This window comes from Pezoporus occidentalis, unplaced genomic scaffold (genome assembly GCF_034315485.1).
Source record: "Pezoporus occidentalis ecotype Australia unplaced genomic scaffold, CSIRO_AGI_Poc_V1 ctg45, whole genome shotgun sequence".
Classification (NCBI taxonomy): Eukaryota; Metazoa; Chordata; class Aves; order Psittaciformes; family Psittacidae; genus Pezoporus; species Pezoporus occidentalis.
In genome coordinates this window covers 3,690,785-3,707,127 of record NW_026915780.1, presented here as the reverse complement: position 1 = coordinate 3,707,127, position 16,343 = coordinate 3,690,785, and the positions used below count along the sequence as shown (strand labels likewise).

The 16,343-nt window shown below is 48.1% G+C and overlaps 1 protein-coding gene across 3 annotated transcripts in view; it reads right to left on the bottom strand.

The window, feature by feature from the left end:
• Positions 1 to 15,518, bottom strand: part of CTBP2 (C-terminal binding protein 2) — a 140,142-nt gene extending 124,624 nt beyond the window's left edge. The window contains exon 1 of one of the 3 annotated variants that reach the window (XM_062635229.1): positions 15,275 to 15,518. The gene's annotated coding sequence lies outside the window, so the exon portion shown is untranslated. Of the gene's footprint in view, positions 1 to 9,725; positions 9,811 to 12,467; positions 13,035 to 15,274 lie in introns of those variants that run through there. The other 2 variants (XM_062635230.1, XM_062635231.1) reach the window with 2 other exon arrangements.
• Positions 15,519 to 16,343: the final 825 nt, after the last annotated feature.

Below are 16,343 nucleotides of genomic sequence, written 5' to 3'. Positions count from 1 at the left end.
TCTCAAACACACAAAGTATGTCACCAACCACCCCTCTGAGTTCCTCCTATTGCTCCCTAAATCACATCTTCTGTATGACCCATGCAAGCTGGACCACCACAGCAGATCCTGCCTGACATCCACCACAACATTCACACCTGGATAAACTTAACACCACACATGGAAACTAATACAGCCTCTTGAACAACATGGCAAGCACTATACTCCAAGGTGAGAGCACATCTCCTCTGTCCTCTCCAAATCATTTTCCCATCTCCACAAAGACAATGAATCCTTTTGCTAGCCGAGGGAGTGTTGTTCCCATTCCTTACACCTTGAAAGTGCTCCTTGACCAAGACAATGTGGGGATAGCAAGGAATTTTGTATCTTGCCTCTGCTTTTTCTGCTTGCCCAGTTGCTTTTATACACGGTAATACACAAATGCAGGAGCAACCAAACACCCAAGATGTAAATGGGACTATCTCAGGTTCTCCCTTGAAGAGAACACCTCCAAACCCTGAAGCTTGTACTCATGATACGAAGCCTTGGGAGATGTCAGCGTGTTGCTTTCCTGCTGACATTCTCCCCCAGCTGCTGCCAACACTGGGACATGCCACCTGGAAAAGGTAGGAGATGTGCCCAATGGGCTTCCCGAAAGCACAGCAAGTCTGATCCATGTCCCAGCGACTCTGAAGCACAATTTTGGACCACATAAGCATCTGGTGTAAATCAGCATCACTCCGGCAGCTTGCAAAGAGCAGAGCCTGGCTCTGTCGGCGCTCCAAGGCGCAGGAGCATCCCTGATTTCCTCTGACAGAATCAGCGCACTCGTCACCGACGTTTCCCAGAGCCAGAGCAGGAGGTTTGCCGTTGTTTCCACTTTACTGCATCCTGCTGACCCAGGACACGGTATCAACACAGCGAGTATGGGGTGACAAGGTTTAACAGACAAGGTTGGTGCTGAGAGCCTGCTTCTGCTCTGCCGGTGAGCAACCGCAGCACAGACGCATCGCAGGAGGCTGGCCCACTGAAGGGCCATGCCAACATCATGCCATCTACGACAGCAGCAGAAGACTCATTAACTCTACTAGGATTGGCTTCTCAATTCTGTTTCCACATATGAGCTTTCTATGGCTTCAAATTCCCCCCCACAGTTCTGTCCAAACCTGTCCCATGTCCAAGCATCCTCATCACTTCTTGAGTGCTTCCTAACCCATGTCCAGCAGTCCTCCTTCACCTCCATCTGCCACAGAGCCATCATACCAAAAAAGCACCAGCAACTCCCAGTGTTAGATGTCCAGCACAGACATCGTTTCTCCCCTCTGAATCATGCTATTTGCTTGATTTATGGAATAAAGAATAGGATAAACAGCCATGGAAGGAATATCACATGAAGATAGTTATGGAAAAAATACAGAAACATAAGACAAAGCTCATACAGGGGGTGTGAGTATGCAAGCATCTCTCCTGCCATACCATAATTAACTCAAACCACACTGGGATCACGGAACACGGGCATTATTTTTGTTGATGTGTCTGGTTGGGGTTTGAAAGCTATAGCTTCATGCATTCCACAGCAGAAACTTTACACCCCCAAAACCTGGTACCATTTCTTTTCATTCTTCCTGCCTTTATTCTATTTATTTATTCAGCTACCCCATGTGAAAGGCCATAAATTGCACTGCTACTTAAGTCACAGGGGGAATTCCTTTAAACAGAAGTAAAAACTCATAAATAACTTCCTGCAGTCAACAATGCGTTCATTTACTTCTCTGCTTTCAGACTAATCTTCCAGCTAACAAATCAAATCAAGTACCAAAATGTAATTATTCCATTGTGATAATCATCTCCTTCTACTCTGAGCATACCTTGGCTTATTTCTTCTCAAATTAAAATTAGCAGAGAGGCTCAGGCTGGTAGGAGGGAGAGGAGGAAAGGTTATAAAGCATTGATGAAGCTGATGGGTGACATAGAAACCCTGCAACTCGACCGAAGTCCTGTGTCTTGAGCAGAAGGCAGGCTACTGATAGGGTGTTGGAAAAGAAATGATGCTAAATACGATTTAGACTCGACAAAATTTGCTGTTTGTGTCCCAGAGAACGGAACCCACAGACAGGGCCTCGCCGTGTTACACGGCTCCACACCATTACATTGCAGAGTGGCCGCCAGCATCAACAGCAGGGCCAGAAGCATCGGGCTAAAAATAACCCAACAGAAATAAACTCCCCTCGGCTGCCAGGCTCCTGAGGAACCAACAGCACAGGACTTGAGGGGAACAAAACCGATCCTGCAGCCTTCCAAGTGACAGCAGCAGAAACAAAGAGGTAAAAGGCTCATCACCGGCACCGGGACTGGGCATGGAAATGGAGTGGAGACAGAGCATGGAATCACAGCCTGCCCAAGAGCATCCGCATCCTACTCAGAGCACAGCAGGGAAAGGCAGGAGCCAGCACATTGGGAAGGGGCCAGTGGCCAGGAAAACAGAGACAGAGGGCATCTGGGAGCCCCACTGTACATCACAGTTTAAGGTATTTTATTACACTGCTTTATTTTGTCATCTTCAAACTAAACTCTCATCACAAGCTTTTTCCATGCAAACACCTTCTGTAGATCATTGAAAGCATGTAGATCTGTAACACTGCAACGACAAACCATGCCAGGCACACTCAGACATGAACATTTAAAACATTAGCAATTTAGATAACAAATTATTGTGTTCCAAAGGTTGCAGGCTCCTAAGCCCAATGTGTTGATGGGAGCTCTGGCTCCCACAGCTCTGGTAGCACCATCGCTTTCCAGCCTTGTGCCTCACAAATGCAGCCACACCTCCAAAGCAAACACCTGGGGAGCTTGGCTTCCTTCTCACTCCAACTTACAAGGCTGTTTTTGTATTAGAGAGTTCAGGAAAGGACATCAGAGCCATTTGGAAGTGTTTTGGGTTTTGGTATTTTTATTATCACAGAATCGCAGCCTGGTTTGTGTTGGAAGGGACCTTAAAGCTCATCCACTCCCAGCTCCTGTCACGGGCAGGGACACCTTCCACTAGAGCAGCTTGCTCCAAGGCCCTGTGTCCACCCTGGCCTTGAACACTGCCAGGGATGGGGCAGCCACAGCTTCTCTGGGCACCCTGTGCCAGCGCCTCAGCACCCTCCCAGGGAAGAGCTTCTGCCTAAGAGCTCATCTCAATCTCCCTGCTGCCATTGCCATCAATGAGGGTGAAGAACAGAAAGCCAAGAACTGTTGGCAGTGGGTCATTTTGTGAGGGTTTTTTCCCAAGCAGGGCTCAGAATGGTCTCACATCATTGACACCAGGTGAAAACACAACTGCAAGAACCAAACTCTTTGAAAACAGTTGAAAACCAGCCAGAGCCCAACTCTGATGTATCTGAGTGCCCTTTTCCAACACACCAGCCAACAAAACAGGGAAGTAAGAAATGCCAGAGAAGCAGGGGCGGCTGAGAGCTGCGAGGTGGCTGCTCTGGCTTTGGGGTGCATGGACCCAACGTGGGGATGCCCACCCGGCCGGTACCCACACCTACTGCAGGGCAGGGTGCAGGGCAGGAGCCCAGTAGTAGCGAGGATGGAGAGATGGAGAGCAGGATTGCCCGAGCTCTTGGTCTCGCGTAACACACAGCTACTCCCCAAAGCAACATATTTGTTATGCCTTTTTTTCCCTATCTGCTATTTTCCAGTGCCCAAAACACTGCAGGACACAGAGCATCGCTACACGTACTGCATCCTGCACACAGCAGGAAGTTTTAACATTTCAAGCTGCATCCACCAAACCCTCCAACACATGTATATTTTATTTGATTTACTGTGATACTTTTCTTCCCTCTCTTGAAAGTAATTTTTCACTAAAGCGTAACTGCTTAATTGGCAAGTGTACAAAATATAATTACCCTGCATACAAGTTACAATATTGCTTATGGGAATATCACTGTTGATGCATCCTGCTTTATTTTGTGTTTAATCTCTATTAAGAGAGCTGTACGAAAATAGCTAGGTACTCTTGATTTCATAAACATGACACATCATTCAGTCAGTTCTCTGAGAACCAAAGCCCAAACAAATGCAACTGAAAGACAACAGAAAATTCCTGGCCTGTCCTAATGCGTCCCAGTTAATAGAATTATTATGTTTTCCTCTAAATAAAGTGCAGTGCTCAGGATGCTAAAAACCCACCTCTCCAGGCTTAGGTTTGTCACATCCATCACAGTACCAGAGCGATGTAGGATGTGCTGCATAGGAATATATTGCTTTGCATGACAGCTTTAGGGGTTTCTGTCACATTCCCCACAAGAACTTTTGCACTCGCATCTTTTATAGTGGAAGGATAAAGAAGGAATGTAGAGACACAGATGCCCATTGTCAATGCAGTGAGCAGTGCCTGGACCCAGTAGCAAAAAACCTCACCCTTTGTGCCCCCACTTTTCCTCAAGTAGGTGAATGCAATTAGAATCATAGAATCCCAGCCTGGTTTGTGTTAGAAGGGACCTTAAAGCTCATCCAGCTCCAACCCCTGCACGGGCAGGGACACCTTCCACTAGAGCAGCTTGCTCCAAGCCCCTGTGTCCAACCTGGCCTTGAACACTGCCAGGGATGGGGCAGCCACAGCTTCTCTGGGCACCCTGTGCCAGCGCCTCAGCACCCTCACAGGGAAGAGCTTCTGCCTAAGAGCTCATCTCAGTCTCCCCTCGGGCAGGTTAAAGCCATTCCCCTTGGCCTGTCCCTGCAGGCACTACTAAAAGGGTCTCTCCCCATCTTTCTTCCCAGCACCTTTGCCGCCAAATCTTGAAAGTTTAAAAATTCCCATTGCATCTGCAGTTCCCACCAAATTCACATCCAGCCATGCCAGCTCCATCACCACTCCAGGGGTAACTCCCTGTTCTGCAAGCATTTACATACGTGAGTAACTTTATGCACAGGAGTAGATGTGCTCTCTGGCAACGGGTCTCACTGGTCTCACAGCTAACTAATATCAGCATGTTTTAAGTGCCTTAAAGGTTTATTTCATTTGCTCGACTAATGAGATTAATGCAACGTTTGTTTGTTTGTTTGTTTAAGCTAAATCATACAAAGCCAAACGTCTAAATGTTCTTAACTCATAGCATTAGCCCAAGCTGTGTTACCATGTGAGCCTGTCTTGCTACATTGCTTTTCTCTTTTCTATGCAAGTAGGCTTATACGAAATTCAACTTGTAGACCTAAAATAACCCGGTGTAAACTCAGCAGATATATACCTGTGTAAATATATATATATACATATACACACAGACACACATGCACGAAGAGCATTTAAAACAACACTCATGCCATGACAGCTTCTTTATATTCAAGCACAACACAGACCAGAGCCCAGCAATCCCACAAACCTCATCCATGAATGATGGATGAGACCGACAGACCAATCTGGAAACTCACCTAAAAGCGGAGTAAATCTACAAACATCCAGCTGTAAGTTCTTGCTTCAAAATAGAAATGCATTTGCACACAAACACATTGGGTTGTTCCAGCCATGACCTGAGCAATGTGATTTTTCAGCTCCTGTCTGTATTCTTCTACTGAGAAGTTTTCCATAAGCTGGAGTTTTTCCTGGCGTCCCAAAATCTGGAGTTTAACTAAATTCTGCCCAACTACATAAAGCACACAACTATAAAAAAAAAATAATTCTTATTTCCTTCCTGTACCTAAGGTAGTTCACATCTGACCAGGCATTAGCCATAAGATGGGCTAACACCGCCCCTGCTAACTCCTACCTAGTGCCAAGTACCTGGTGTTGGTGCAATTCATCCCTGTGACAGACACACCAAGGGAAATGCTGGGAAATGAAGGATCTATGATCTTCCCTGAGTGCTGAAGGTCACATCTTGCAATCTGCACCTTCAGGTCTCTCTGCAAGTCATCCTCTTGAAGAAAATCATTAATGCTGGTGTGGGGGATCTGCAAGCATCTGGACACTCATTCAAATGATGGGCTCCCATGGATTTTGAGGTCAGGAGAGACCACTGTGATTTCCAGCCTGACACACTGCACACTAACTTACCTAAATTCATCTCTGCTTGAGTGATGCTCACTTCAGTGAACAGATATCCCTGAACTCAGTGTTTCCAATGTGGAGTAACCACCGGCACCTTCAGCAGCCTCTTCCAGCATCAACAGTGCTGAAAACATGAACCTCAGCCACAGCCTTTGCCTGGCTTCACCTTCCAACTATTGGGTCTTGTTAAAACTCTCCCTACTAGACCCAAGAGCTCTTTATTATTCAGTTTATGATTCTATGACTTTATTTATTTAACCCATGACAACACTAATTGTCTTAATCAATTTACTTTCAAGGCTCTCCTGTATAAGTCAAGCAGCTGGAGGTCCTGGACCCTTTCCCTGCATCCCTTCCCAATTCCTTCAGCATTCCCTGAGCTCTTCGCAGACCCTCCTCAACAGTCTCTGGGCCCACGTAGGCTACCACATCCCTTTTCCAGCTTGGCAGCCAACTGCAAACTCAGGCAAGAAGCACACAAGACCTTTGACCATAATATCTTATTAGCAGCACCGGCTCGTGACTCCTCGCTCCTCTATACAGACATGATTTCTCCAGACAGCATCCTGGAAGTAGGGCCTGCATTGTTTGCTCTCAGACAGAGAGATTTACAGCTGGCCATCTGAGAAGTATTACCTGCTTGTATCCAGGCAATACAAATTGCTTTCACCAGCGGTCACTCCTTTTCAGTGTTTACCACTCTCCCAATCTTAGTGACATTTCAAGCTTCAGCCATGGTGACTCTGCCTTATCACAGGCTGCTCGCAAACACAGTAAGCAGTGTAAGGACCAGAAATGAGCGCTCAGAGAGGCGGCTAGAAATGGATGCGTGGAAATTCTTTCTGATTTTACAACTGTGTTTTGATTTTACAACTGTATTTTGAGAGCTGACACCGCTGAGTCTCAGTTTTGCACATCCCCAACCAAAACAGTGGTGCTGTACCAAGCTGCATCTCTTGCTGAATTTTAAGTTTGTAGAAATCCCTGTAGTTCCCTGTTTCAATCCTATCGATGAGCTCTTTAAATGTAAAAAGAAAAGTTAGCTCTAAAGGGTGTGCTGCCCCTAAACTCATGCTGATGGAGACTGAGTGCATCGCTGTCCTTCCCCCCTTCATTAAACAAGTCCCCTCCCAGTGATTCGAACTGTTGTTACTCAGCCTGCCCCTTTTATTGCTTGTCTATAATACTACACCATGAGCACTGCTACAGCTTGCAGAGAATTCTCCAGTATTTCAAGACTTAGTAAAAAAATACACATTAGTGGCTTGTTTCTTCTGTAAACCTCTTCAAAGAGAGACACCAGGGCTGATGTTCAAAGGTCTGACTAAAGCAGCGGCTGTTCGACATTCATTTCTACCACAGTCTCTAAACATACCATCACTTTTCCTGCCAAACAAGTGTAATAATTTTGTCTTTGCTATTAACTTCACCTAGTAACCTGCTTGTATTTCTAATATTTTACACAAACTCCTTGTTGTTCTCATCATTACCAGCCGCAGCTTCTCCCTGCATCCCTTTGCCTCTCTCCTCAAGCTCTGATTTCTGTTCTCTGCTCTCGATTCCCCTCTCAAACACTTGGATGTGCAGACATTGACTGTATCGTAAGGGCTGTGCACCCCACCTTGGTGTCCAGCTCCCTAAACAGCCCAGAAGGACAATGGATGAAGGTGACATGTGCAAGCAGAGACCCACTTGCCCAGATTCTCCCTCCTGATATATCATTCCGTTTCAGGAACGACCACAACAAAAATCACTGGCCACAACCTCAGTGCCTGGAGCTAAACAAGAGTGAGATTCCATACTCCAAGCAAGGCTGGAACTAGGATTTAGTGAAGTTGGGTCACCTCCAAGAGAGCACAGAGTCAAGAAGTACGTCAAACTGATGGCCAGACAAAACTGCACTTTCTCTCCCCAAATCTGTCTATGCTGCTTCTTTCTAATACTCGTAACTTTGGTTGTCCAGATAATAGATGTGTGCTTTCTGCTCTTCAGACATTGCAGATGGGAAAAAGATGTCATCCTGTCTCTTCTCCTAGGAATAACAGTACAGAGCATAAAAACCCTGTGTCCTTCTAGGAATGGAAAATAGGTAGAATAGGGATTTCATCTGAGAAACACTGTTGTTACTAGCAGAGGGCAAGAACTGAAGTTAGGGTAGGTATTCTAATACTGAGCGCCTGGATACCCTAATTCTAGGCTCAAATCTTGCACCGCACCATTTTTGTATTAAACATAAAACCTGCAGGAGCTTGTGCTGTGGGCTCATGGAATGCCAGATAACAGCAAGATCATGAAAGCTAATGAAAAGGTGGAGTTTTTCCCCATATATTGAATTAATTTCATGCAGAACTAATCACAGCAAAGCTGAAGTCTTACAACTTTTAAGTGTAACATCTAGAATTTAGCCTAATTGCTTAAATTGCTGATTTCCTCCACATCCCCTCTCACGCAGAACCTGGTTTTCAGCATAAACCTAATAAAACCCTCAACACTTTATGGCAGCTCTACAGGTATCACTACTCTTGTATTTGGCCTAGCACATTTTTAAAGGGGGATTTACAGGGTTTTCCCTCCAGCTAACAGGAACAAAGGCCCTTCCCCACACACATGTATCGTCGTAAAACCAAAGGGTATGCTGATAAAAGCAAGGAGGAAAGCTGAGATGCAGTAATTCAAGGGGCCTGCAGAAGGCCAACTTTTCATTAGAATCTTCATCTGGAACATAAACTATGAGCTCCTCACACCCAAAGTGTTTTAGTGAATCACCTGTACGGGAATAAGGCAGCTACAGAGACCGCACACTTTGGGGAAGCCTCAGCCAGGTACATATGCGGATGTAAGTAAGGGATGTGGGATGCAGTAAGAGAAAAGATGCAGGAAAGCCAGGAAACCTTCTGGACAAACCAGTGGGGCCGAAAGGGAATTGTGTTTTGAGAAGAGAGGGACCATGTTCCCTAAACATAATCCAGAATATCCACAAGGGCAGGCTGAGGACCTGTAGCGCTCATTGCATCCCACGGCACGACACCCACTGTCTGTGCAGGAGTCAGCCCGGTGATGAATTGTTGGGTTTGGTTATTTCCTACCCTAACAATGATGCTGTCAGCTCCATGAGTCTGTCAGCTGTGTGGAAACTCAGGGATTTCCATCCCCTTCTACCTCATTTGGGGCTGACCCTGCCCTCCTTGCACACCTACTGCTCTTCCCAAAATCCACCAGCATCTCAAAGTGGCTCAACCACACTCCCAGCCCGGGTCCTTTGTACCTCGCAGAGCCGTACATTATAGTTATCACAATAATAACCAAAAGCCAGCCTCATTTTGGACTATCCTACAATTTTTTGCCAACTTCCTCAGCACAGAAGCTCCTCTTTTTCCAAAGTGAACGGGTCACTATGAAAAATGATAGGCAGCATCCATGCCATATCTGTTATATTTAGCAACAGAGAATCCATCTGCATTATTCCTGGTCTCATTAAAGACTTGGCTCCTTGTAAATATTATGTCTCTAATCCACACATTCTCCCTCTGTGCTGTGCTTCAGGGTCTATTTAAGTAATAATTGGTATGCAACGTTGCAAAGAAATAGTGGCTGAGTGTTTGACAACATTACACAAGTTAATGGACATGGGAGCAACCACGGCAGTTCTGGTGTGAAAAATCAACTCAGAGGTTGCTACCAGCATCCCTGCAAAAAGCCAGGGTACCTGGGTCCAAAGATGGGTGTGATTTGGTCAACCTTGATTTGGTCACCATGGTGGTAAAGGTTCTTCCTCATCTATCGCTGCTCAGACTGCTGGAGGGGATTAGGGAGAGGACCTAAGGGGGTGAAGCAGAGCCCCACATGCAATGACTGAGCAGGCTGCTTTAACCATATAAACACTTCTGCTGGCAGCAGGGACAGGCAGAAGCCCAGAAGGAAGCAGGGCAGTTACTTTCACCAGGCCCACTGGTTTTTATTGGCTTGAAGAGCACATGGAACTGCTGCCAGATAAGGCTGGAGGAGCAAGTCATTAATAACTAAAATCTACCACGGATGTATTTGAGTAACTTGGGCTTTGTTTGCATTTTACAGTCAAGTTCCAGAGTAGATGGGACTTTACAGAAACACGTCAAGGTGCCTACCCTGATCCACCTGGAGGACCACCTATTTGAAAAACAAGGCTGGATTATCCCAAATAACCGTGCAATGCAAAGGAACACAGCTCCCATTGGCTGTGGAGCAGGGGGACCCAGGAACGTGATGGCAGTCCTACCCTGGCACAACCACAGAGCAGAGACCAGCCTCCAGCACCCCCCAGAGCAGGATATGCTCCCGGCTGGAATTTCAGGATGGGATTAAAACTCCCCAAACATTCCTGAAGTTGGCAATGCCACAATGCAGCGGTACCGATGACCTCCATGAGGGGTTGATGGCTCCACCAAAGTCGGTGCTAACAATTCCAAGCTTTCCCCGTGGTCACTGCAGGGCTCCGACAGCGGCTGCATGTCCACCCCTAAGGATCTGCACGAATTCTCCATAGACAACATGTATGTGAAACACCCAAAACCATGAGTGGCAGTGATGGGAACGGAGCCGATGTGATGACATGTGTACCATTGAGGGCATCCTCTGCAGCACCACAGCTTTAGTGTTTGAAGGAAAATACCATGCTTCTCCTCCTCATGCAGGACATGTAATTACAGACCTCAGCCCAGCCAAAACAAACTCCATCCCACCAGCATTGAACTTCAGGACACGCAGGTGCAAACCTCTCCATCAGACCACTCTGGTACCACACCACGTTTTTCCCCTCCAACTATTCCAGCTGTATTTCTTTTTAATAACCCCATGGATCATATAACCCAGGCACTAATAAATCATTACAGTGCAAGAAAACACCAACAACTCAGCCAGCAGGACCACCAAGAACTTCCCATGCACACCACCGTGTCCCCCCCTCACCAAACCAGCTAAAACAAACCCAACAGACCAAAATGAACCACAAAGCCTGTGACTATCTCACCATCTCAACACGGCACGTTCAGGCAGGGAGTCAAATGTAGAGATTGGAGCAAACTGGACTCAGGCCCCTCTTGCCTTGAAGATAAACGTGACAAAATGGGATTCCTGTTTCTCAACAGGTCTAGTACCTCGTTCTGAACGAGAAGTCTTCATCTTTGTAATCTCACCATCATGTTCCCCAGTGTGACATCCCTCCAGCATTACCACCTCAGAGAGGAGAAACACAAAGTAGTTTACAAACTCCAGGTGTTTATTCCTGTAAAAACAATTCTGGGTTCCTAAGAAATCACCAGGGATCACGGTGCAAGACAGGAGGAGCGCAGGCTCCTAAAGCATCATCACTTGTAGGACAAACTAAATAACAACTGATTCTTCTGTGCTCTGGTAACAAAACCTGATGCTGACTTCACAGCAAGTGCTACCTGGTCCTGGCACTCTAAACCACCAGAGATTCCGGTCTCCTCACCACAATGGGGCTGAACAGAAGAAGATGTGCACGGCACAGTAAGAAGGCTTGGGCATGGCATTTTTCATCCCTTCACCTAAAACTTGTATTTATTTCCTGTAGCAAAAGGGAAGGAACAAAAAAACAGGAACGTGGGGGAAGGAATGAGAGTTGGCTCAGGCATACCTGGGTGTGACGAACTCCGTTTTAGAGCTGTATCTTCCACTGGTGGGGAAAACACCAATTCCTGGCTAAAATGTTTGTGTTATCCCAGTGCAGAGCAAAGCCATCAGCAACTTCCCAAAACTTCCCTTCTAAAGTTTCAGTGTTCCTTGCAAGAGGGGACCCAGCAAGCCCCCTGCGCTCCCTCCTGCATGGTCCATATTCGCCTGTGAGCCCTGATCTCTCCTGTCAGTACCTCTAATCTAAATATCATACCATATCCCAGACTGGTTTGTGTCGCAAGGGACCTCAAAGCTCATCCAGCTCCATCCCCTGCCACAGGCAGGGACCCCTTCCACTAGAGCAGCTTGCTCCAAGCCCCTGTGTCCAACCTGCCCTTGAACACTGCCAGGGATGGGGCAGCCACAGCTTCTCTGGGCACCCTGTGCCAGTGCCTCAGCACCCTCACAGGGAAGAGCTTCTGCCTAAGAGCTCATCTAAACATCCTTAACTGCTGGGGTAAGGGGTCCTACTGCAGATGTAATCACCCCCGTTTGAAGAGCTCCTCACCAGCAGCTCCGCTCTCCCCTTCTTTAACTTACTACAAGTGGAATACAAAGCACAGAAAGCTGAACTTGCTAGATCTGATGTGAGGAGTAAACATGACACCTATCAGATTTTACAAGCAGCATCATCCACCGCATTTTAACAAAACACTTGCAGTTTGCCAGTGCTGTGTTTAGAGCAGCTTTTCCTTTCCTTCTACTTAAACACGAAGCCACTTTCAATCCCTGCTGCTACGAACAGCCCCCCCCAAGCCTCCCCAAATTAACCTACCTTTTGCAAAAGGCTGGAGAAACACAGATTTAAGGGGTTTCTTTTTCCTTGCAGTCCATATTCTCACTGGAGTCAGCTGAACTGAAGAAGTTCTATTTGAACTGCAGCCAGCCCGATGAATAAATCAAACTTCCTGGCCAAAGGTTTCAGTGCACGACTTCCAAGTCGTGCCTGGGACCTCATACTTGGAGGCTGATGTTTTTCCTGGTATAAGGAATATTACCATCGGACCCCAGTGATGAGTCTGTACTGGAACGGCAGCATTAAAGGCAACCTACAGCTTTCCCTATGGACAAATTCCTTTGAACATTTTCCATGTAGGAAAAGCACGAGTGGAAAAGGGCAGGACTTTGCCCCGCAAAAGCAGGTGGGGGTAAGAGCTCCACAGGGGTTGCTCTCCTGAGCCGATCCTCAGGGATCCCACACAGGCTGGGCTAGGAGGAAAACTACTTTAGATCCAGGGGAAAGCAGTCACGAGAAAACATCACCTGGGGTGTGGATGCTGTAAAGTCAACAATAAAACTCTGGACCATCTCAGTCTGCGATTCCAGGGGGAAAATGGGAAGCTGACAGCTCCTGCAATCCACGCTTCAAGACACAGGAGGGTTTCACCACTCCGGACTCTTTTCTGTTCAGTTTTAGAACTACTTGGTTAGGACTTTTAAAGGGACAGAACCTTTGGTCATCCAGGGCTGAAGACTGGGATGGAGCAAGCAGCTGCCCGCAAGCCCCAGATGTGCAGCATTTACTAATGATGAAGGCGAACCCCCGTCCTGCTCCCTGGTAATGACTTACAGGTGGGTTCCCAAACCCCTCCAAAAAGAAAAGCTCCTTTCTATAAACACCTCCCTGCATTGCCAACACCAGGTTTTCCAGACAAGCCCTGATGGGAGCTGACAGCCCCCAAACAAACGCGTTTATCGGCGCTCGGGGCTGCCCTTGCGGCACAAAGTTTTGCGAGGTGAAGGAAACACCAATCTTTGTCTGAGATTTGATTCAGTTTTTCCCTTGGTCGGCTCCGGAGCTGGAGCACAAATCAGCTTTGTGGTAATAACAGATTACAGAACACATCGCCACAAACAATTCCTGTTATTATTTTTGGGACATACACACACACACACACACACACACACCAAGGGATGTGGAATTGAAATGTCGGCGATTCAGCAGCCACCTCGGAATTCATAAACAGCTCATGGTATTCCGAACACACTCTCCTATAATGAGACCGTCTTCAATTTTCCTTGGAAAAGAGACCTTTAAAGAATGCTAAAGCAGGTCGGCGCCCTTACGCACTGATGGAAACAGGAACAAAAGCATTTTGTCACCAGGCATCTCCTCCAGCATTATTTTCTTCGCTCTGCTTAAACAAACTGAAAAGTACGTGCCTTTTCCTCCCCTTGGTTTTTTCTTTCTCATTCCTCCCTAAATATCTGCCATAGCTGCAATTTCATCCCCGGCGCTGAGCCACCATCTGTATGGAAACAAGGGTCCATTATCCCGAACCGTCCCCGGCTCTCGTTTTTCCTGCTTCGCTAATGTTTTTTAAAACACAGGATTAAAATGTCATCCCATCCCTGGCGTTCTGGGGAGCCCTGCGCCCTCCTCTCCTCCGGTCACGGTATACTTAATCAAGTGTGAATGATTAAAGTACTTCAATTAGAGCTACGTACATTCATTGCTGGCAATTCAAAGGCAGCGGCAGAAGTCGAGCTGAAAGAAGAAATTACTTCTACTACTTTGAGATCTCCATCTCCCGCTTTCCTCCTCCCAACGCAGCCATGGGACCCGGGAAAGGACTAAGAGCTCAGCTCTGGGCAGGATTTACCTTGGGGCACGTCCTTGCTTGGACAAAAGGCTGTTCTTTCCCTTTCAGCAAGTCTAGCAAGTATTATATTTTCAATTGAGATATGATTTTTAAGGGGGGGGGGAAGAACCACAGAACACGCTGAAACCCACACATCAATGCAGCTCCTTTGATTTTGCTTTCTAGTGATAACAAGGGAAGGCTTAAAATAGATTGGGGGAGGAAGGGGGGGGGGGGGGAATAATCAATAAAATCAATAAATATTAAGGAAATTCAGTGTTTTCAGCGCTGGAGAGGGGGATAGTGCCCTGCCGACCGGCTAAACGCTGGAGAGTTGGGAGGCGATGGATGGGTCGATGCCGCGCAAATGAAAGGGAAATTTTAAATAATATGTTTAAAAACGGGGAAGAAATTTTAAAAGCATACAAATAATATTTTACGGGAAATTGTTTGGTGTTTTTTTTTGGGAAAGGAAAAAGATATTAATATGGGGGAAAGGGGGGGAGGAGAAGAGGAGAAGTAAAACCCCCCCTAAAGGAAAACACAAGCCCTGAGGAGCGCGGCCGGATGCTCCGCGGTACCCCGGACGCCGCATCCGCGGCGTCCGGGGAACCGCGGAGCATCCGGCCGCGTCTCCCCGCGGGGTTCCCGTTGCCGAAACTTTCCTGCCGCCTCCTCCCCGTTAATCCCCCCGGCAGATGCTGTCGCCGGCGCTCGGCACTAAGTAAACAATGCGGAGCCCGGCACAACAAAAGATTTCCCACTTCACCCCGCCGCTCCGCGCCCGCGCAACTTGCGCGGCCGCCTCCCACCACCACCACCACCATCACCCCCCCCCTTTCCCTTCCTCTTTTTCCCCCCCTCCATCTCACCTCCTTCCCCCCCCCCCCCCCTTCTCTTTCTTCCTTCGCTTCTCCTCCTCCATCAGCATGGATTTGGAAAGAAGCAAAGATGTCCTCGCTTCTCTTCCCTTGTCCTCCCTCCGCCGCCGCCCCGTTACCTGCTCCCGGGGCCCGCGCCCCGCTCCTCAGCGCCGCATCCCTGCCCGCATCCGCCGGGATCCACCGCTCGCACACACACAACAGGGGGAAAAAAACCCAACTTAATCCTTCCCCCCCCCCCCCCCCCCCTCCTCTCTCCCTCCTTCCCCGCTCTCCTGCTCCGCCCGCCGCGCCGGGAGCGGCCGGGGGGCAGCGGACCCCTCCGCGGCCCCACCAGCAGCAGCGGGGGGATGCTCAGCGCAACTTGGGGGGGGGGGGGGAGGACCGCTGGCTCCGGAGTGGGATTTTTCCCCCCCCTTTTTTTTTTTTCCCTTTCCTTTTTATTTTTCCCCCTTTTTTTTTTCCCCCCTCTTTTTTTTTTTTAAGCCCAAAAAAAACGGGGAAAGAAAGTGCCCGGGCAGCGCTGGGCGGAGCGGCCGCTCCCCTCGCCACGCTGGGAAAAGGAGGCAGGGGCTCCCGTTCCCTGCTTTTTTTTATTTATTTTTTTTTTCCTCCTCAATTTTTTAATTCTTTTTTTTTTATTATTTTTTTTTCCCTTTTTTTTTTTTTTTTTGGCAATAGGCGGGGTCTCTCCTTGCAAACCAATGACACAAACCCACATGGACCAGCCTCGCCCCCTATAGATACTCTTCACTACAAATAGGCTCTCTCGGGGGATTAGTGGATCAGCTAAAGTACAAACAGACGCAGCGAGGAAGGGGCGGGGGGGCGGAGGAGGAGGAGGAAGAGGAGGAGGAGGGACGGGGGGGGGACACGACACGGGGCCCGAGCCCTGCCCCGGGCACACCCGCTGCGAAGAGGCTCCGTGGGGTGGGAATGGGGCTCAACGGGGCTGCGCGGAGCCTGTTGCACTCCGTGGTGGCCCGTGGAAGGATGGATGGATGTGGATGGATGGATGGATGGACGGACGGACGGGAGCACACACAGCCTTTATTCCCTCCAATCCCGTTTTCCCCTGCTGCCATCCAAGATGGAGAGTCATAACAGAGGAGGGGACACCCGTGGGATACCCAGTGCACCCCTTGGGTCCAGGGTCTCCTTCGCATCGCCATCACCCCCTGGACAGCT